Here is a 21,957-nt window from a genome sequence, read left to right on the forward strand (position 1 = left end):
TTAGGGCTGTGGGTTGACTGCATTGTTTAAATGGAATGATGGCAGTTAATTAAAAAAGAATTATGGAATCATTCCTCAAAAACTGTCTGGCTAGCTAGGTAACAAACATACAGTGCAGATAAATTGTTAAAATTCATATTTTACACAATATCTTATCACAGCGCTGGCAAACCATGGTTGACCCTCTCCCTGACCAAAATGGCTGACCTTTATCCCATCATAAGAAGGTTCATATCCATTCTAGTGTAGCTCCCTTCAGTAACCACGAGCACACACTTTTGATGATTGCCTTCCCTCCAAAAGTGTGTTCCTTGATTTTAACTGGCGGCTTTATTCTGTAGTTTTAGTCAGAATTATCACCTTCCGTGAGAACTATAAAGTAAATGAAAAATACAGTTAAGCACACTCTTACAACCTTATCTTATGAGTGACTTATTAGCTTGGTATAACTCTGAAGTGCTTACATACATAACAGTTTAACCGGCGTTATAACGGGTTCAGATTAAACACATGAATAAAGGAAAAAATACTTCACACTTCACACTTATTATTCCTGGCATGAATTCACACTTCATCCTAACATACACTCTTCAACCTTTATGAACTACACCCGATGACATGAAAACTTAACTAACGCAGCGCAGGATTGCCTTCCCTCCAAAAGTGTGTTGCTACAATAAGGATCCCCATTACAACAGTATTAGCTACGTAGTTCCGCTTGTATCATCATTTCCCCCGCACAGTGGACACGTAAACAATTCAAACAAAAGACAACGACATAACGTGTAAGTCTAACTGTCAGTTACATCTAGTATTCTAATTCGAAATTCTATGGCTAGTGCACTGTTGTAGTCAGACATGAGTTAGCTAATACCACCATAGCTGCATCCAATATGAATGTGTGCCCTAGACATGGGTTGGACCTCGGAGGCTAATGTGACTGTTTAGTCTAAATTACACTAACTTACAGTGCTATGGAAATGCGATCACATTGTTAAAGTAGGCAAAACATTTGTAGTAAACAACTTAATATGATGTCGACAAATTCACTTTAGAAAGTTGCCATGTTGTCATTACTGTTACTAGCAAAGTTTGTCAGAAATAGTTAGCAATGCTAATGTTAGCTAGCTAAAAATATATATATATATATATTTCACCTTTATTTAACTTCTTGACGCTACCCATCCCGGTACCGGGATAATTGTCATCAGCAACCGCTGAATAGCATAGCGCCACAGTCAAATAATATTATTAAAAAATATTCATATTCATGAAATCACAAGTGCAATATTGCAAAACACAGTTTAGCCTTTTGTTAATCCACCTGTCGTCTCAGATTTTGAAATTATGCTTTACAGCGAAAGCAATCCAAGCATTTGTGTAAATTTATTGATAGCATAGCATAACATTATGTACACTAAGCATTAAGTAGCTAGGTCACAAAAATCAGAAAAGCAATCAAAAAAATAGTTTACCTTTGATGATCTTCGGATGTTTTCACTCACGAGACTCCCAGTTACACAACAAATGTTCCTCTTGTTCCATAAACATTATTTTTATACCCAAAATACCAACGTTTGTTTGTCGCGTTATGTTCAGAAATCCACAGGAAAGAGCAGTCACGACAACACAGACGTATATTCCTAACAATATCCATAATGTCCACAGAAACATGTCAAACGTTTTTTATAATCAATCCTCAAGTTGTCTTTGAAATATATATTCGATAATATATCAACCGAGTGTGTAGCTTTTTCAATAACAGCGGGAGAAACAATGGCCGCTTTACTCAGTTGCGCAAAACTCACTCTGAGAGCCCCCACCTATCCACTTACGCAATGTGATCCTTCACGCTCATTTTTTCAAAATAAAAGCCTGAATCTATGTCTAAAGACTGCTGACACGTTAGGGAAGCCATAGAAAAAGGAATCCGGTTGATATCCAGGCAGGTCGATGAATACGGCTGCACAGTAATGTCTCTTATCGATGGTGGTTATGATGTCGTTTAGGACCTTCAGCGTGGCTGAGGTGCACCCATGACCAGTTCTGAAACAAGATTGCATAGCGGAGAAGGTACAGTGGGATTCAAAATGGTCGGTAATCTGTTTGTTAACTTGGCTTTCGAAGACCTTGGGAAGACAGGGTAGGATAGATATAGGTCTGTAACATTTTGGGTCTAGAGTGTTTCCCCCTTTGAAGAGGGGTATGACGCGGCAGCTTTCCAATCTTTGGGAATGTCAGACGATACGAAAGAGAGTTTGAACAGGCTAGTAATAGGGGTTGCAACAATTTCATCAGATGATTTTAGAAAGAGAGGGTCCAGATTGTCTAGCCCGGCTGATTTGTAGGGGTCCAGATGTTGCAGCTCTTTCAGAACATCAGCTATCTGGATTTGGGTAAAGGAGAAATGGTGGGGGCTTTGGCGAGTTGCTGTAGAGGGTGCCGGGCAGTTGACCGGGGTAGGGGTAGCCAGGTGGAAAGCCTGGCCAGCCGTAGAAAAATGCTGATTGAAATTCTCAATTATAGTGGATTTCAAATCAAATTTCAAATCAAATCAAATCAAGTTTATTTATATAGCCCTTCGTACATCAGCTGATATCTCAAAGTGTTGTACAGAAACCCAGCCTAAAACCCCAAACAGCAAGCAATGCAGGTGTAGAAGCACGGTGGCTAGGAAAAACTCCCTAGAAAGGCCAAAACCTAGGAAGAAACCTAGAGAGGAAGCAGGCTATGTGGGGTGGCCAGTCCTCTTCTGGCTGTGCCGGGTGGAGATTATAACAAAACATGGCCAAGATATTCAAATGTTCATAAATGACCAGCATGGTCCATTAATAATAAGGCAGAACAGTTGAAACTGGAGCAGCAGCACGGCCAGGTGGACTGGGGACAGGAAGGAGTCATCATGTCAGGTAGTCCTGAGGCATGGTCCTAGTGCTCAGGTCCTCCGAGAGAGAGAAAGAAAGAGAGAAAGAGAGAATTAGAGAGAGCACACTTAAATTCACACAGGACACCGAATAGGACAGGAGAAGTACTCCAGATATAACAAACTGACCCTAGCCCCCCGACACATAAACTACTGCAGCATAAATACTGGAGGCTGAGACAGGAGGGGTCAGGAGACACTGATTTATCAGTGGTGACAGTGTTTCCTAGCCTCAGAGCAGTGGGCAGCTGGGAGGAGGTGCTCTTATTCTCCATGGACTTTACAATGTCCCAAAAAAATGTTTAGTACTACAGGATGCAAATTTCTGTTTGAAAAAGCTAGCCTTAGCTTTTCTAACTGGCTGTGTTTATTTATTTCTAACTTCCCTGAAAAGTTGCATATCACGGGGGCTATTCGATGCTAATGCAGAACGCCACAGGATGTTATTGTGCTGGTCAAGGGCAGACAGGTCTGGAGTGAACCATGGACTATATAATCCAAACCCAACCTTAATTTACTCTTTGTGACGCAGTCAGGTGACAAACTCCGTTTTAGACGAAACTGACTTGATGACCAAAATTATCCTATTTGCACTTTGTAGACCATTTTGACAGTAGAATAAAGGTTTCTGACTCATATCAATGGGACATAGGCCGTATTCAAAGGGATTCGTTGGTTTTTAGGAGCAGTTGCTCTTTAATCACTTATTCTCCCTAGTAAGGGGTTCCTTCCAAGGTAAACCAGGGAGCAAAGATATGCTAGACAGGGCGCTAAATACTCTAGTTAGTGCGTACAGACAGTATCATCAGTGGAGGAGGAGAAAGATTGTCGAGTGACACACACAATGTTTGATCGGTAGTGGTGAGTGGGTAAAATCACTGGGGAAGCCAGAAAAAATGCCATATTACAACCTAATGTATGTGTTGTGACAAATACGTTGTTTGCTCTATAACCTGTGATATAAAGGCCTAAAGGCTGAGATAATAAGAACACAGTGGCAGAATAAATTCAACTACACATTTGTTTCATCACAAAACCGGAGAGCAACTTCTGTCCTGTGATGTCCGCAAAGCATATTGCATGTAACAGTTACATGACCTGCAGCATGGTCAAGCAAGTTAATGTCTCCGACATTTTCGGACCACTAAACAACTATTGATTTAGAACCACGGAGAGTAGTAACTCATGCAATATGCTTTTTGTGCGTGTGTGTGTGTGTGTTTGTGTGTGCGTTCGTGCAAGTAGAAAAAACATATTGACTCAAGCCAATGCCATCCTCCTCTCCTTCATGTTAACGAAACAGTCATAAAGTACATGCTTTTATTTTTTCTTGTCTTATGATACCTGGCTAAAGTGCTTGCCTTTTACATGGGCAATGTTAGCTAGTTAACATTATTTAGCCTTCTACATCTAGCTACGTATTTAACTTCCATCCTCAGGCCAGGGGCACAATGTCTGAATGGATCAGTAATGATTGGATCAGTGCCGTTATAATCATTGGCCAGTACAGAAAATTCCATCCATGGCTAATTTAGGAAAGGGACAATTTTAGCTAGCTAGCCACTGGCGGACAACAACACAACATGATGTAACAATTCAAGTTATTTTTGTCAATGACCTATGCTCTCAATGTGATTTGATATAAGTGATGCCAAATCCAAACTGGTTTCCTTGACACTTTTTTTTTAGTGTGTCAGGACCATTCATAATTGAGCTCACTCAGTCTCGCTCAATGCTGATTGGCTATTATTTTATACTGTTTTTATCCAGGGAGGCCAAATACTTGCTGGCCTCCCTTGCATTCAATGCTACGAACGGCAACAATGACTCTTTCGGACCAGACAGCATCAGATAGATGGCCTACACATACAGAGACAGAGTGGCACTGTTTTGCTCGCTCGAATGCTTTCTCCAGAGAGATACATTCAGCCTCTTGCAAATTGAAGGGAAATTATGAAACACAGAGAGACAAAAGGTAAATTATTATTATTTTTATTTTTTTATTGGTACATTTTTGGGGGAAGCCTGGCTTCCTTTGGCATACATTACTACACGCCACTGCATTTTATTTGATTTTAGCTGCCTGTAATGGCCAGGACTCGCAGGAGGTTTGCAAAGGAATTTTATCAAGCTATGTAGCCTATTGATTCCTTCTTATTGTTGTTTCTCTGTAATTCTAGCCACCCAGACATTTTATGAATTTGGCTTTAGCTAGCCAGCTAGATAGGTTCCCAATCTCACGACTTCATGACTAGCTACTAAGCCATTTCAGGCAATCAATCAAGATAGAGTAGATTGTCTAACTATCTTAGGGACAAATCAACATTTACTGGGGGAAGGATGGTCCAAAATAGGGGAGTGTTGTGTGGTTTTTTATTAGGCACAGGGGAGAGTAGTGAGTTTTTTACATGGTTTAAATTCGTTCGACTGTTTTTGATGTTACCCTAATAAAAATGAGAAACGTTTGTGAAGGTTTAGAATGGTGTGGCCATTGTTAAGCTTTATCTACTGTAGGCCTATGATATGAAGGCAGTGTGCCCCGGCACTCCAACTGACCCTGAGTTGAAATAGAGGTGAGGAAGTCTGTTTCAGGCCTACCAGAGTTACTCCTATAATCTAACAATATAATGCTGATCTTTAAACAAAATATTCTGATTGAAAATTAACGAATTAACTTCCTTCTGTATGTCAATATCCGTATACAAGCCTTCTGACATAAATAAATGAACGTCGGTGTCGTAGCACGCCCCCGGCAAATACCTATCTCTCAGGGTATTATCCATATATATAGAGTACCAGTCAAAAGTTAGGACACACCTACTCATTCCAGGGTTTTTCTTTATTTTTAATGTTTTCTACATTGTAGAATAATAATGAAGACATCAAAACTATGAAAAAACACATACAGAATAATTAGTAACCAAAAAAGTGTCAAACAAATCAAAATATATTTTAAATTTGGGATTCTTCAAAGTAGCCACCCTTTGCCTTGATGACAGCTTTTCACACTCTTGGCATTCTCTTAACCAGCTTCATGAGGTAGTCACCTGGAATGCAATGTCGTTCTGCCACTGAACAGGCAGTTAACCCACTGTTCCTAGGCCGTCATTGAAAATAAGAATTTGTTCTTAACTGTCTTGCCTAGTTAAATAAAGGTAAAATAAAAAATAAATAAAAATCCATTTCAATTATTAGGTGTGCCTTGTTACAAGTTCATTTGTGGAATATATTTCCTTCTCAATGCGTTTGAGCCAATCAGTTGTGTTGTGTCAAGGTTGGGGTGGTATACAGAAGATAGCCCTATTTGGTAAAAGACCAAGTCCATATTATGGCAAGAACAGCTCAAATAAGCAAAGAGAAATGACAGTCCATCATTACTTTAAGACGTGTCAGTCAATGCGGAAAATTTCAAGAAGTTTCTTCAAGTGCAGTCGCAAAAACCATCAAGCGCTATGATGAAACTGGCTCTCACGAGGACCGCCATAAGAGAGGAAGACCCAGAGTTATCTCTGCTGCAGAGGATATGTTCAATAGAGTTATCAGCCTCAGATTGTAGCACAAATAAATGCTTCATAGAGGTCAAGTAACAGACACATCTCAACATCAACTGTTCAGAAGAGAATGCATGAACCAGGCCTTCATGGTCGAATTGCTTAAAAAAAAACACTACGAAAGGACACCAATAATAAGAAGAGACTTGCTTGGGCCAAGTAACATGAGCAATGGACATTAGACTGGTGGAAACCTGTCCTTTGGTCTGATGAGCCAAATTTGAGATTTTTGGTTCCAGCTACTGTGTCTTTGTGAGAAGAAGTTGAACGGATGATCTCCGCATGTGAGGTTGACACCATGAAGCATGGAAGAGGAGGTGTGAATGTGTAGGGGTGCTTTGGTGGTGACACTGTCAGGGATTTATTTAGAATTGAAGGTACACTTAACCATCATCACGACCAAAGCGATACGCCATCCCATCTGGTTTGTGCTTAGTGAGACTATCATTAGGTTTTCAACAGGACAATGACGTAACACACCTCCAGGCTGTGTAAGGACTATTTGACCAAGGAGAGTGATGGAGTGCTGCATCAGATGACCTGGCCTCCACAAACACCCGATCTCAACCCAATTGAAATGGTTTGGGATGAATTGGACTGCATAGTGAAGGAAAAGCAGCCAACCAGTGCTCAGCTTATGTGAGATCTCCTTCAAGACTGTTGGAAAACATTCCAGGTGAAGCTGGTTGAGAGAATGCCAAGAGTGTGCAAAGCTGTCATCAAGGCAAAGGGTGGCTACTATAAAATATGTTTTGATTTGTATACTTTTTTGGTCACTACATGATTCCATATGTGTTTTTTCGTAGATGTGATGTCTTCTACAATATTCTACCTTGTAGCTAATAGTACAAAAAAAAGAAAAACCCTTGAATGTGTACGTGTGACACACCTGCTCATTCAAGTGTTTTTCTTTATTTTTACTATCAAATTTTCCTAAAGGAAACTCTGAAATAGCATATTGTTTTTATAAATATTTTGAATATTTGCATTCAAATCTGTTGCCAATTCCCAAATCAGATCAAATTGTATTTATCACATGCGCCGAGTACTGTCACGGATCCCCCCAGAACTGCTGCTCATTCTGTTCACCAGTTCCAGAGGTCTACGTCACCGGCTTTCTAGGCTTCACTGAACGGGATTCATTATCATCAACCTCGGACTGTCTTGTCTGATTACACACACCTGGTTCCCATTTCCCCTGATTAGTACGTTATATATGTGCCCTCTGTTCCCTCTGTCTTTGTCGGTTACTGTTCACATGTATGTTGGTCGTGTCAGTACCTATGCGTTGGTGCAGCTTGCATTCTGCATGCTTTATATATTGTATATTACGGGTATCGTCCCATGTTGTTCATCGAGGTTTACCCTCGTTCTTTTGTTTGGGTACAGCCCAGTGTTTTTGTATACTGTAAGGGTTTTCGTCCTCCTTCTGACGAAGAGGAGTAGTATGAAGGATCGGAGGACCAAAACTCAGCGTGGTAAGTGTTCATGTTTTTTAATGAATAACGAACACTGAACAAAACAATAAACGTGAAGTAAATCATACCGAAACAGTCCTGTGTGTCACAGACACTAACACGGAAAATAAACACCCACAACTCAAAAGTGAACCCGGGCTACCTAAGTATGATTCTCAATCAGGGACAACGATTGACAGCTGCCTCTGATTGAGAACCATACTAGGCCGAACACAGAAATCCCAAATTATAGAAAAACGAACATAGACAACCCACCCAACTCACGCCCTGACCATACTAAAACAAAGATACTGTATAATAACAGAACTAAGGTCAGAACGGGACATATATGTGTTTGTTTTTGGTGTATTAAAAACCCCTATTGTGTATTCCTGCGCCTGTCTCCAAATCTTTTATACCAGCGGGACAGAATTACCGACCCGCAAAATGAAGACCGCATGAAAGGCCGAGCTGGTGACCATTGTAGGGACAGTACAGCACCACAAGGACTGTCTCTCCAGACTCGGTATCGCCATGGACAGTGTGCTGAAAACCATCCTGCGCTTGGAGGGGAGTGTGCAGTCCCTCCAGTCTCCAGCACCGATCCGGGTACCCGCCCCCTCCCCACAACCTACAGTGGGGAGAACAAGTATTTGATACACTGCCGATTTTGCAGGTTTCCTACTTACAAAGCATGTAGAGGTCTGTCATTTTCTATCACAGGTGCACTTCAACTGTGAGAGATGGAATCTAAAACAAAAATCCAGAAAATCACATTGTATGACTTTTAAGTAATTAATTAGCATTTTATTGCATGACATAAGTATTTGATCACCTACCAACCAGTAAGAATTCCAGCTCTCACAGACCTGTTAGTTTTTCTTTAAGAAGCCCTCCTGTTCTCCACTCATTACCTGTATTAACTGCACCTGTTTGAACTCGTTACCTGTATAAAAGACACCTGTCCAAACACTCATGGGCCAAGACCAGAGAGCTGTGTAAGGACATCATGGATAAAATTGTAGACCTGCACAAGGCTAGAATGAGCTACAGGACAATAGGCAAGCAGCTTGGTGAGAAGGCAACAACTGTTGGTGCAATTATTAGAAAATGGAAGAAGTTCAAGATGACGGTCAATCACCTTCGGTCTGGGGCTTCATGCAAGATCTCACCTCGTGGGGCATCAATTAATCATGAGGAAGGTGAGGGATCAGCCCAGAACTACACGGCAGGACCTGGTCAATGACCTGAAGAGAGCTGGGACCACAGTCTCAAAGAAAACCATTAGTAACACACTACGTCTTCATGGATTAAAATCCTGCAGCACACGCAAGGTCCCCCTGCTCAAGCCAGCGCATGTCCAGGCCCGTCTGAAGTTTGCCAATGACCATCTCTATGATCCAGAGGAGGAATGGGAGAAGGTCATGTGGTCTGATGAGACAGAAATATAGCTTTTTGGTCTAAACTACACTCGCCGTGTTTGGTGGAAGAAGAAGGATGAGTTCAACCCCAAGAACACCATCCCAACCGTGAAGCATGGAGGGGGAAACATCATTATTTGGGGATGCTTTTCTACAAAGGGGACAGGACGACTGCACCGTATTGAGGGGAGGATGGATGGGGCCATGTATCGCGAGATCTTGGCCAACAACCTCCTTCCCTCAGTAAGAGCATTGAAGATGGGTGGTGGCTGGGTCTTCCAGCATGACAACGACCCGAAACTCACAGCCAGGGCAACTAAGGAGTGGCTCCGTAAGAAACATCTCACGGTCCTGGTGTGGCCTAGCCAGTCTCCAGACCTGAACCCAATAGAAAATCTTTGGAGGGAGCTGAAGGTCCGTATTGCCCAGCGACAGCCCCGAAACCTGAAGGATCTAGAGAAGGTCTGTACGGAGGAGTGGGCCAAAATCCCTGCTGCAGTGTGTGCAAACCTGGTCAAGAACTACAGGAAACGTATGATCTCTGTAATTGCAAACAAAGGTTTCTGTACCAAATATTAAGTTCTGCTTTTCTGATGTATCAAATACTTATGTCATGCAATAAAATGCTAATTAATTACTTAAAAATCATACAATGTGATTTTCTGGATTTTTGTTTTAGATTCCGTCTCTCACAGTTGAAGTGTACCTATGATAAAATTACAGACCTCTACATGCTTTGTAAGTAGAAAAACCTGCTTTTGCAAATTCATTCACATCCAACTTCCACAGTACTGTCCAGTACTGATGGTTCATTAACGTCTATAAATAGATTAAAATCATCTTTGCAGCTCACAATATATTCCAAAACCAAACTTTGGAAAATAGGAAAAACATTTTTCCTTTCAAATGTTCTAATAATGTGCAAGCTATCAGAGGGGGTAGTCCCCACTCGCCCGCTAATTAGTGATTGGATTGATCTCTGACCTCAGCAGTGATACCAACCCTAATTATGCCATTAGTGGAAAAGCAGACAACGCTTTCCAAAATCAGCCATCGGGCGCAGGCCTCGTAAAGGTTCTCTCCAATCTAGCCCTGATGTCTTGCCACCCAAGATTGGCATCTGTCCAATACCGCAGTGCACAGCTGAAGCATGAGCAGGTAATGAGAGACATAAAGGGACAGGTGGAGAGAACCGGGAAACCAATGACAAATGCAGAAAAGGGAAATATTCTGCTACTTATGGTACTGCGCTTGAAAACTGAACAATTAATTGTAATTGCAAAAACATATGACGATGAACAAGCACAAGCTCTTCAACAAAATCATCTTCTACAGGAACAAAATCATATGCTACAGGAACAACTCGATTTAGCCAAAACTAAATACGATGATGTTCACGCCAAACTAGATAAATCTGAAGAGTTATCTGCAAACAGGAGCGCTCAACTTGATAACATGCATGCAGTTTTGTTGAACGTTACTCAGAGTAACACGGTTCTACACAAAATGCTGCAGACCAAAGACGAACAGTTAATGAACACAATGACAAAGTTGGATGACAAATCAGCAGAACTCATTGAAGTCGCTGACAAAATGAATGATGAGAGAACTCAGGTGATGAAGATGGAAATATTGATTTCTAAGCAAGCGGAGGAAATCTCATCACTGAATCTCTCGCTCCGTACTCATGACCTCTATCTGCAAACCATGACAGATAAGTTTGAGACCAAAAGGAGCAAGTGTGACACTCACGTGTCCAAAATCAGTACTCTAAGCGCTCAAGTGGACTCTGCAATGCAGCAGAATACCACCCTTAGGTAGCATCTGGAGGAAGTCCAGAATGGTCACGCTCTACAGCATGACTATCAATCCAAGCAACCGGAGCCCTGTACTCACAGGAGTAAAGACGATAGGTTTCAGACCTTGCCTCCCTCATGTGTCCCTCAGTCCTCCTCTTGGCCATTTGGCACTGAGTAATATTGCGCCTCTTGGCTAACAACAACAGGGCTTGGCTTCTCCTCTTGGCCTTTCGGCCCCAATCTCTCCACAGGATGAGGCCAAACGATACTGAGAAGTTCCTAGCTGACAAAGAGGACGCATTCGATGGCTACCCGAACGCTACGGATTCTGACAGGGTTTACCTGTTGAAGCGAATGTCGAACAGACACGTGACAAGGTTCATTCGTCTACAACAGCAACACGTGCTAAATGACTACTTTAAACTTGCCACAGCTTGGAAATTAGAATTCAGTGGTTCCGCGACTTTCAAACACGATAGCTCACTGGCTAACACCGTCAAACAAGCTCGGAACGAACACCCACAAGCTTACTTGTATGGGTATCGACCTCAAGCAAATGGGCAGGTTGAGAGGGTCAACCAGGAGATGGGCAGGTTCCTGCGTTGTTACTGTCAGGATCAGCCGGGGGAGTGGGCAGTTTTTCTACCTTGGGCGGAGTACGCACAGAATTCCCTCTGCCACTCCTTTACTAACCTCACTCCTTTCCCGTGTGTGTTCGGTTATCAGCCGGCCCTGGCGGCCCCCAGTGGTGCCTGGTCCCCTCGCTAAGGCTGGACCCATTGACGCCCCACCGCCTCCTCTGGACATTGAGGGAGGACCGGCGTACTCAGTCCGGGAGGTCCTGGATTCGAGGCATTGGGGGAGGGGGGGGGGGGGGGGTCTCCAGTATCTCATTGATTGGGAGGGGAACGGCCCAGATGAAAGGTGCTGGACCCTTCGCTGACCAGGGATTTTCACCGTCGGTGCCCAGATCGACCAGCACCGTGCCCCTGTGGTCATCCCCGAGGCCGGTGTTGACCCGCTGCTAGTGCAGCGCGTCGGGGGGTACTGTCACGGATCCCCCCGGTACTGCTACTCATTCTGTTCACCAGTTCCGGAGGTCTACGTCACCGGCTTTCTAGGCTTCACTGAACGGGATTCATTATCATCAACTCCGGACTGTCTTGTCTGATTACACACACCTGGTTCCCATTTCCCCGGATTAATATGTTATATATGTGCCCTCTGTTCCCTCTGTCTTTGTCGGTTATTGTACTCATGTCTGTTGGTCGTGCCAGTACTGCGTTGGTGCAGCTTTTATGCTGTGTGCTTTATATATTGTGTATTACGGGTATCGTCCCGTGTCATTCGAGGTTTACCCTTGCTTTTTTGTTTGGGTACAGCCCAGTGTTTTTGTATACGTGTTTGTTTTGAGTGTATTTAAAACCCCTATTGTCTATTCCTGCGCCTGTCTCCAAATCCTTTATACCAGCATGACAAGTACAACCGGTGTAGACCTTACAGTGAAATGCTTACTTACATGCCCTTAACCGACCATGCTGTTTTAAGAAAAATAAGTGTTAAGTAAAAATAGATGAGTAAAAATGTAATAAAAATATAAATAACAAATAAAGAGCAGCAGTAAAATAATAGTAGAGGATATATACAGGGGGTACCGGTACAGTCAATGTGCGGGGGCACAGTGTCACGCCCTGACCTTAGAGCTTTTTATGTCTCTGTTTTGGTTTGGTCAGGATGTGATTTGGGTGGGCATTCTTTTTTTTTTTATATATTTTATTTTTGCATTTTCCAATTAAGAACATTCAAAACAAAAGTGAAAAGATATTAGAAAACGATAGGACAAAGTGACAGTAACAGACGAGTGTAACAAAAATAAATAATAATAATAATTATATAAATAAACATACAATAAGAAAAGAGAAAAAAATATATAAAAAATAACGAGACATTGGATCACCTGCCGTAGGCTACATATTATACATTACGTGTGAAACATTATGTGAGGATTATATATAGATTCAATCAATGAGATGTGGGGGGAGATTCTCCATATAGTCAATAAAAGGTTGCCAAATTCTGTAAGATGTCTTTAACTTATTCCTCAAGCAGTAAGTGATTTTCTCCAAAGGGATACAACTATTAACTTCCGATAGCCACATTGCAACTGGCAGGGAGGAATCCAATTTCCATTTCAAGGCAATACATTTCTTGGCGATCGCTAGCAATATTTCTGTTAGCTTTATAGTATGGCTTTGCCTAAGATTGGTGTTAGTAAAGTTACCCAGTAGACAAACCTACGGGTCTAAAGGGAATGCAACCCCGTGAATTGAGGATATGGTATCGCATACCCCCTGCCAGAAACCGTGTAGTTTTGAACACTGCCAAGTGGAATGGAGGAATGTTCCTTCATCTGAGCCACATCTAAAACATAGGGAGGAGATATCTGGGTTGAACTTGTGCAGTCTAGATGGGGTGATATAGAGCTGATGGAGGAAATTAAACTGGATCAGTCTGTATCTGGAGTTCAATGTGGATGTAACACCATCCCTGCATAGGTCACTCTATAGATCCTCATCAAGATCAATACCCAGATCTTTTTCCCATCTAAGTCGGGGTTTATCTAGCCCAGGCAGTGTTAGTCCTGACATAAGAGCATCGTATACATGGGAAATGGTCTTGAACAGTGGTTGGTCTGCGTGGCAGAGTTGTTCAATAGGTGACATCTTAGGTAGGTTCCATTGTCCCTTGAGAGTCACCCTAATAAAGTTTTGTAGTTGTAGGTAGCTAAAGAAGTCCCTGTTAGGCAAGTGGTATTTCTGTTTCAGCTGATCAAAAGACATAAGAACTCCCTCCTCATAACAATGTTCCAGAAGAGTGATCCCCTTATCAGACCATGGTCTAAAGTTACTATTCTGGAAAAACATAGAGATCGATCTATTGTTCCATAAAGGGGTTTTAGGGGAAAGGAATCCCCCTCGTCTGAACAGCTCATGCAGTTTGCACCATGCCAGGACAGAATGTATGATTAAAGGGTTGTCTGTGGTGGTTTTTATAGATTTTCTGTCCCATTTGTAAAACAAATCTGCCCCAGTGTCATCATTTACCTCAAGCTTTTCAATGTTCAACCATGAGGGAGAGGGACCATTGTCGAACCTCTGAGCCAGAAACCTAGACTGTGCAGCCCAGTAGTACATTCTAAAATTGGGGAGGTTTAAGCCCCCTTAACTGTAATCAAGGGTCAGTTTATCCAGGCCAACCCTAGGGGTATTGCCGTGCCAGATAAACCGTCTGGTCAGCTTGTCGAGAGAGGAAAAAAATGCTGCGGGAAAAGGGATAGGGAGAGATTGAAACAGATATAGAAATCTGGGCAGGACATTCATTTTAATTACATTAATTCTACCCAGTAGAGTGATAGGTAAGCCTTTTGCAACAAACTGGCCAGATTGAGTTTATAGAGGTTGTTCAGATTACCATCCACCATTATGCCCAAATATGTGAAGCCCATAGGCGACCATCTAAAAGGAAACTTGTGCTTGGTATGATGGTCAAAGACAGACAACGGTAAGATTTCGCTTTTATCAAAATTGACCTTATATCCAGAGAAAGAACTATAACACTGTAGTAGGATCTGCAAGTGAGAGAGGGAGTGTTCTGGGTTTGTTAGAAATAAGATAAGGTCGTCCGCAAAGAGTGATAATTTATGGGTATGGGGGCCCACCTCAAAGCCATGTATGTCAGGGCACGTTCTAATAGCCTCAGCCAACGGTTCAATGGCGAGGGCAAAGAGGTGGGGGCTAATTGGGCAACCTTCTCTGTTCCCCCTATAAAGAGGGAAAGAGGAGGAAGTAATCCCATTGGTAGCAATCCTAGCTTTAGGATATTTGTAGAGTGATTTTATCAAATTTACAAACACGGTACCTAAACCAAACTTTTCCAAGACGCGAAAGAGGTATGGCCATTCAATCCTATCAAAGGCCTTTTCAGCGTCGAGGGAGACTGCGACACTAGGTATTTTGTTTTTGTTAGCAAGGTGAATTATATCAAAGAACCTTCTGAGATTATTGGAGGACAATCTATTAATTATGAAGCCAGTCTGATCTGGGTTGACCAACAGGGGAAGACATGACTCCAGTCTCTTAGATAGCATCTTGGTGACCAGTTTACAATCTGTGTTAAGGAGAGAGATTGGTCTATAGGAGGCTTTTTTAAGTACCTCCATAAGGTAGGGGACCAACAGCTCCCTAAATTCTTTATAGAACTCTCGAGGGAAGCCATCCTCCCCAGGAGATTTATTAGAAGGTAAGGATTTAATGGCCTCCAACAATTCAGGAACTGAGAAGTGTTCACTCAGGCGCTCGCTGTCTTCCCCTGACAGGCATGGGAGGTTGAGAGAGGAGAGAAAGGAGTCGATCTCTGATAGATCATCGCTTGATTGGGAAGTGTAGAGGTCTTCACAGTATTTCTTAAAAGTATTATTAATTTCAGTAGGGTCGAAAGATATCTCATTAGTAAGAGTTTCTATGGCATTAATTGTCCTCTTACTTTCCTCTGCTTTCAGTTGCCATGCCAATACTTTGTGAGCTTTCTCTCCCAGCTCGTAATAGCACTGTTTTGATTTAGTGATGGCCCTCTCAGCTTGATATGTGTTCAGAATATTATATTTACGTTTTTTATTTACCAAAAGCCTGTATAGATCTTTAGTTGGGCCTCTTTGGTAGGTTTTCTCAAGCTCTGAGATTTCAGATTCAAGGGCACTCAGTTCCGCACCGTGTTTTTTCTTCAGCCCTTTAGTATAGGAAATAATCCCTCAGATAGGCCTTCAATGTGTCCCAAAGAATGAAGCTGTCAGGAGCAGAGGGTTTGTTTGTCAAAGTAAAAATATTGATCTGGCTTTGGTAAGAAGTGAGGGTTTATCAGAAGACCTATCTAGAACTGTATCTAAGCAAAAATTAAAATATCCTCCAACCAGTAGCCATCCTGGTGGTGCTTGAGCAACCTGAAGGAAGACATTCTGAATAAACATATGGTCATCGAAGTTAGGAGCATAAATATTCAATAGGGTCCAAGACTCTGAAAACATATGCCCCTGCACCAAAACAAACCTGCCAGAGGGATCAGAGATGGTGTTGTTGACGCAGAAGGGGATGTGTCTACTTATCAAAATTGCAGTTCCTCTTGCTTTGGAGTTAAAAGAGGATGCAAAAACTTGTCCTACCCATTCCCTCTTCAATTTCTTGTGTTCACTGGCTGTAAGATGTGTTTCTTGTAAAAACACAATGTCAGCCTTTAATTTCTTAAGGTATGTATAGACTATTTTCCTTTTAATCGGACTGTTAAGACCTTTTATGTTGAATGTGACATATTTTAGTGGATTAAGCATAGGTTGGGTTTCAAATATGTAACTGAATAGAAATCTATCATATGCAGATAATTAGGAAATGTTTCAACTTTGGTTTGAGCACAAAAGTGACCTGTGTGTCTCTTTAGGAAGGAAACAATAAATATAGAAAAAAGGAAGAAAAAAAAAAATCCCACCCACCCCGATTGTCAGACTAAAACAACAATCCCAACAATCAAACATGAATACACTTGTAGAGATACGTTGCTGCTCGCTTTCCATCTGGCTCTTACTAGCTAAAACTTGACGTAAACTAAAACCTGCGAGTTCTCTAAATTGAAAACAAATGTTGTGAATAGATATTTATGGCTGAATATTTACTGCCCACGGTAAGGGATGCTTGAGTCTCTTTGTCATGTTGTCTTGTCTCTGTCCTTTCCCTTCACCCTGTCTCCCTCTGCTGGTCGTGTTAGGTTACCTTTTCTCCCCCGCTTTCCCCCAGCTGTCCCTTGTCTCCTCTAACTACCCATTCACCCCGTTCCCCACCTGTTCCCTTTTTTCCCTCTGATTAGGTCCCTATATCTCTCTCTGTTTCTGCTCCTGTCCTTGTCGGATTCTTGTTTGTTTGTGTCATTCATGCCTGAACCAGACTGTCGTCATGTTTGCTGTAACCTTGTCCTGTCCAGTCGGAATCTGCCGGTCCATCTGAGCCTACCTATGTTTGGTAATTAAAGAAGCTCTGTTTAAGTTGATTCGCTTTTGGGTCCTCATTCACGCACCGTAACAGAAGAATCCGACCAAGAATGGACCCAGCGACTTCGGATCCTCTCCACTCAGCCGTCGAGATCCAGGGAGCGATGCTAGGCAGACACAAGCAGGAATTGTCTGCTGCTCGACATGCCGTTGAGACCCTGGCCACCCAAGTCTCCAACCTCACAGAACAGGTTCACCATCTCCGCCTCGATCCACCGGCCACTTCCAGGGCTTTCGAATCTCCGGAGCCCAGAATCAATAACCCGCCGTGTTACTCTGGGGAGCCCACTGAATGCCGCTCGTTCCTCACCCAGTGTGATATTGTGTTTTCTCTCCAGCCCAACACTTACTCCAGGAGCACTGCTCGTGTCGCCTACGTCATATCTCTCCTTATTGGACGGGCTCGTGAGTGGGGCACGGCAATCTGGGAGGCAAGGGCTGAGTGTACTAACCAGTATCAAGACTTTAAGGAGGAGATGATACGGGTTTTTGATCGATCTGTTTTTGGGGAGGAGGCTTCCAGGGCCCTGTCTTCCCTATGTCAAGGCAATCGATCCATAACAGACTACTCTATTGAGTTTCGCACTCTTGCTGTCTCCAGTGGCTGGAACGAGCCGGCCTTGCTCGCTCGTCTTCTGGAGGGTTTCCGCGCAGAGGTAAAGGATGAGATTCTCTCCCGGGAGGTTCCTTCCAGCGTGGATTCCTTGATTGAACTCGCTATTCGCATTGAGCGACGGGTTGATCTTCGTCACCGAGCTCGTGGAAAGGAGCTCGCGCTCTCCGTCGCCTCCCTCTCCGCATCACTACCATCTTCCTCTGCCGGCTCGGGTGCTGAGCCCATGCAGCTGGGAGGTATCCGCATCTCGACTGAGGAGAGGGAACGGAGAATCACCAACCGCCTCTGTCTCTATTGCGGTTCCGCTGGTCATTTTGTCACTTCATGTCCAGTAAAAGGCCAGAGCTCGTCAGTAAGCGGAGGGCTACTGGTGAGCGCTACTACTCCTGTCTCTCCTTCAAGATCCTGCACTACCTTGTCGGTCCATCTACGCTGGACCGGTTCGTCAGCTTCCTGCAGTGCCTTAATAGACTCTGGGGCGGAGGGCTGCTTTATGGACGAGACCTGGGCTCGGGAACATGACATTCCTCTCAGACAGTTAAAGGAGCCCACGGCCTTGTTCGCCCTGGATGGTAGTCCTCTCCCCAGGATTCAGCGTGAGACGCTACCTTTAACCCTCACTGTTTCTGGTAATCATAGTGAAACCATTTCTTTTTTAATTTTTCGTTCACCTTTTACACCTGTTGTTTTGGGCCATCCCTGGCTAGTTTGTCATAATCCTTCCATTAATTGGTCTAGTAATTCTATCCTCTCCTGGAACGTCTCTTGTCATGTGAAATGTTTAATGTCTGCTATCCCTCCTGTTTCCTCTGTCTCTTCTTCACAGGAGGAGCCTGGTGATTTGACAGGGGTGCCGGAGGAATATCACGATCTGCGCACGGTGTTCAGTCGGTCCAGGGCCACCTCTCTTCCTCCACACCGGTCGTATGATTGTAGTATTGATCTCCTTCCGGGAACCACCCCCCCCCCGGGGTAGACTATACTCTCTGTCGGCTCCCGAACGTAAGGCTCTCGAAGATTATTTGTCTGTAGCTCTTGACGCCGGTACCATAGTCCCCTCCTCCTCTCCCGCCGGAGCGGGGTTTTTTTTTGTCAAGAAGAAGGACGGGTCTCTGCGCCCCTGCATAGATTATCGAGGGCTGAATGACATAACAGTGAAGAATCGTTATCCGCTTCCTCTTATGTCTTCAGCCTTCGAGATCCTGCAGGGAGCCAGGTTTTTCACTAAGTTGGACCTTCGTAACGCTTACCATCTCGTGCGCATCAGGGAGGGGGACGAGTGGAAGACGGCGTTTAACACTCCGTTAGGGCACTTTGAATACCGGGTTCTTCCTTTCGGCCTCGCTAACGCTCCAGCTGTCTTTCAGGCATTAGTCAATGATGTCCTGAGAGACATGCTGAACATCTTTGTTTTCGTTTACCTTGACGATATCCTGATTTTTTCACCGTCACTCCAGATTCATGTTCAGCACGTTCGACGTGTCCTCCAGCGCCTTTTAGAGAATTGTCTTTTTGTGAAGGCTGAGAAGTGCTCTTTTCATGCCTCCTCCGTCACATTTCTCGGTTCTGTTATTTCCGCTGAAGGCATTAAGATGGATCCCGCTAAGGTCCAAGCTGTCATTGATTGGCCCGTCCCTAAGTCACGCGTCGAGCTGCAGCGCTTTCTCGGCTTCGCGAACTTCTATCGTCGTTTCATCCGTAATTTCGGTCAGGTGGCAGCTCCTCTCACAGCCCTTACTTCTGTCAAGACGTGCTTTAAGTGGTCCGTTTCCGCCCAGGGAGCTTTTGATCTCCTCAAGAATCGTTTTACATCCGCTCCTATCCTTGTTACACCTGACGTCTCTAGACAGTTCGTTGTCGAGGTTGACGCGTCAGAGGTGGGAGTGGGAGCCATCCTTTCTCAGCGCTCCCTCTCTGACGACAAGGTCCACCCATGCGCGTATTTTTCTCATCGCCTGTCGCCGTCGGAACGTAACTATGATGTGGGTAACCGCGAACTGCTCGCCATCCGGTTAGCCCTAGGCGAATGGCGACAGTGGTTGGAGGGGGCGACCGTTCCTTTTGTCGTTTGGACTGACCATAGGAACCTTGAGTACATCCGTTCTGCCAAACGACTTAATGCGCGTCAGGCGCGTTGGGCGCTGTTTTTCGCTCGTTTCGAGTTCGTGATTTCTTATCGTCCGGGCTCTAAGAACACCAAGCCTGATGCTTTGTCTCGTCTCTTCAGTTCTTCAGTAGCCTCCACTGACCCCGAGGGGATTCTCCCTGAGGGGCGTGTTGTCGGGTTGACTGTCTGGGGAATTGAGAGGCAGGTAAAGCAAGCACTCACTCAAACTCCGTCGCCGCGCGCTTGTCCTAGGAACCTTCTTTTCGTTCCCGTTCCTACTCGTCTGGCCGTTCTTCAGTGGGCTCACTCTGCCAAGTTAGCCGGCCACCCTGGCGTTCGGGGTACGCTTGCTTCCATTCGCCAGCGTTTCTGGTGGCCCACCCGGGAGCATGACACGCGTCGTTTCGTGGCTGCTTGTTCGGTCTGCGCGCAGACTAAGTCCGGTAACTCTCCTCCTGCCGGCCGTCTCAGGCCGCTTCCTATTCCCTCTCGACCGTGGTCTCACATCGCCTTAGATTTTGTCACCGGACTGCCTTCGTCAGCGGGGAAGACTGTTATTCTTACGGTTGTCGATAGGTTCTCTAAGGCGGCTCATTTCATTCCCCTTGCTAAGCTTCCTTCTGCTAAAGAGACGGCACAAATCATCATCGAGAATGTTTTCAGAATTCATGGCCTTCCGTCAGACGTCGTTTCGGACAGAGGTCCGCAATTCACGTCTCAATTTTGGAGGGAGTTTTGCCGTTTGATTGGGGCTTCCGTCAGTCTCTCTTCCGGCTTTCACCCCCAGTCTAACGGTCAAGCAGAACGGGCCAATCAGACTATTGGTCGCATCTTACGCAGTCTTTCTTTTCGCAACCCTGCGTCTTGGTCAGAACAGCTCCCCTGGGCAGAATACGCCCACAACTCGCTTCCTTCGTCTGCGACCGGGCTATCTCCTTTTCAGAGTAGCCTCGGGTACCAGCCTCCGTTGTTCTCATCTCAGTTCGCCGAGTCCAGCGTCCCCTCCGCTCAGGCTTTTGTCCAACGTTGCGAGCGCACCTGGAAGAGGGTCAGGTCTGCACTTTGCCGTTATAGGGCGCAGACTGTGAGAGCTGCTAATAAGCGTAGAACTAAGAGCCCTAGGTATTGTCGCGGTCAGAGAGTTTGGCTCTCCACTCAGAACCTTCCCCTTAAGACGGCTTCTCGCAAGTTGACCCCGCGGTTCATTGGTCCATTTCGTATCTCTCAGGTCATTAATCCTGTCGCAGTGCGACTTCTTCTTCCGCGATATCTTCGTCGCGTCCACCCGGTCTTCCATGTCTCCTGTGTTAAGCCCGTTCTTCGCGCCCCCGCTCGTCTTCCCCCCCCCCCCCCCCCATCCTTGTCGAGGGCGCACCTATCTACAGGGTCCGTAAGATTTTGGACATGCGTCCTCGGGGCCGTGGTCATCAGTACCTAGTTGACTGGGAGGGGTATGGTCCTGAGGAGAGGAGTTGGGTTCCCTCTCGGGACGTGCTGGACCGTGCGCTGATTGATGATTTCCTCCGTTGCCGCCAGGTTTCCTCCTCGAGTGCGCCAGGAGGCGCTCGGTGAGTGGGGGGGTACTGTCATGTTGTCTTGTCTCTGTCCTTTCCCTTCACCCTGTCTCCCTCTGCTGGTCGTGTTAGGTTACCTTTTCTCCCCCGCTTTCCCCAGCTGTCCCTTGTCTCCTCTAACTACCCATTCACCCCGTTCCCCACCTGTTCCCTTTTTTCCCTCTGATTAGGTCCCTATATCTCTCTCTGTTTCTGCTCCTGTCCTTGTCGGATTCTTGTTTGTTTGTGTCATTCATGCCTGAACCAGACTGTCGTCATGTTTGCTGTAACCTTGTCCTGTCCAGTCGGAATCTGCCGGTCCATCTGAGCCTACCTATGTTTGGTAATTAAAGAAGCTCTGTTTAAGTTGATTCGCTTTTGGGTCCTCATTCACGCACCGTAACACTCTTTTCGAAAGATTAACATAAATGAGGGGGAA

Source organism: Oncorhynchus mykiss, chromosome 8 (assembly GCF_013265735.2).
Source record: "Oncorhynchus mykiss isolate Arlee chromosome 8, USDA_OmykA_1.1, whole genome shotgun sequence".
Lineage (NCBI taxonomy): Eukaryota > Metazoa > Chordata > Actinopteri > Salmoniformes > Salmonidae > Oncorhynchus > Oncorhynchus mykiss.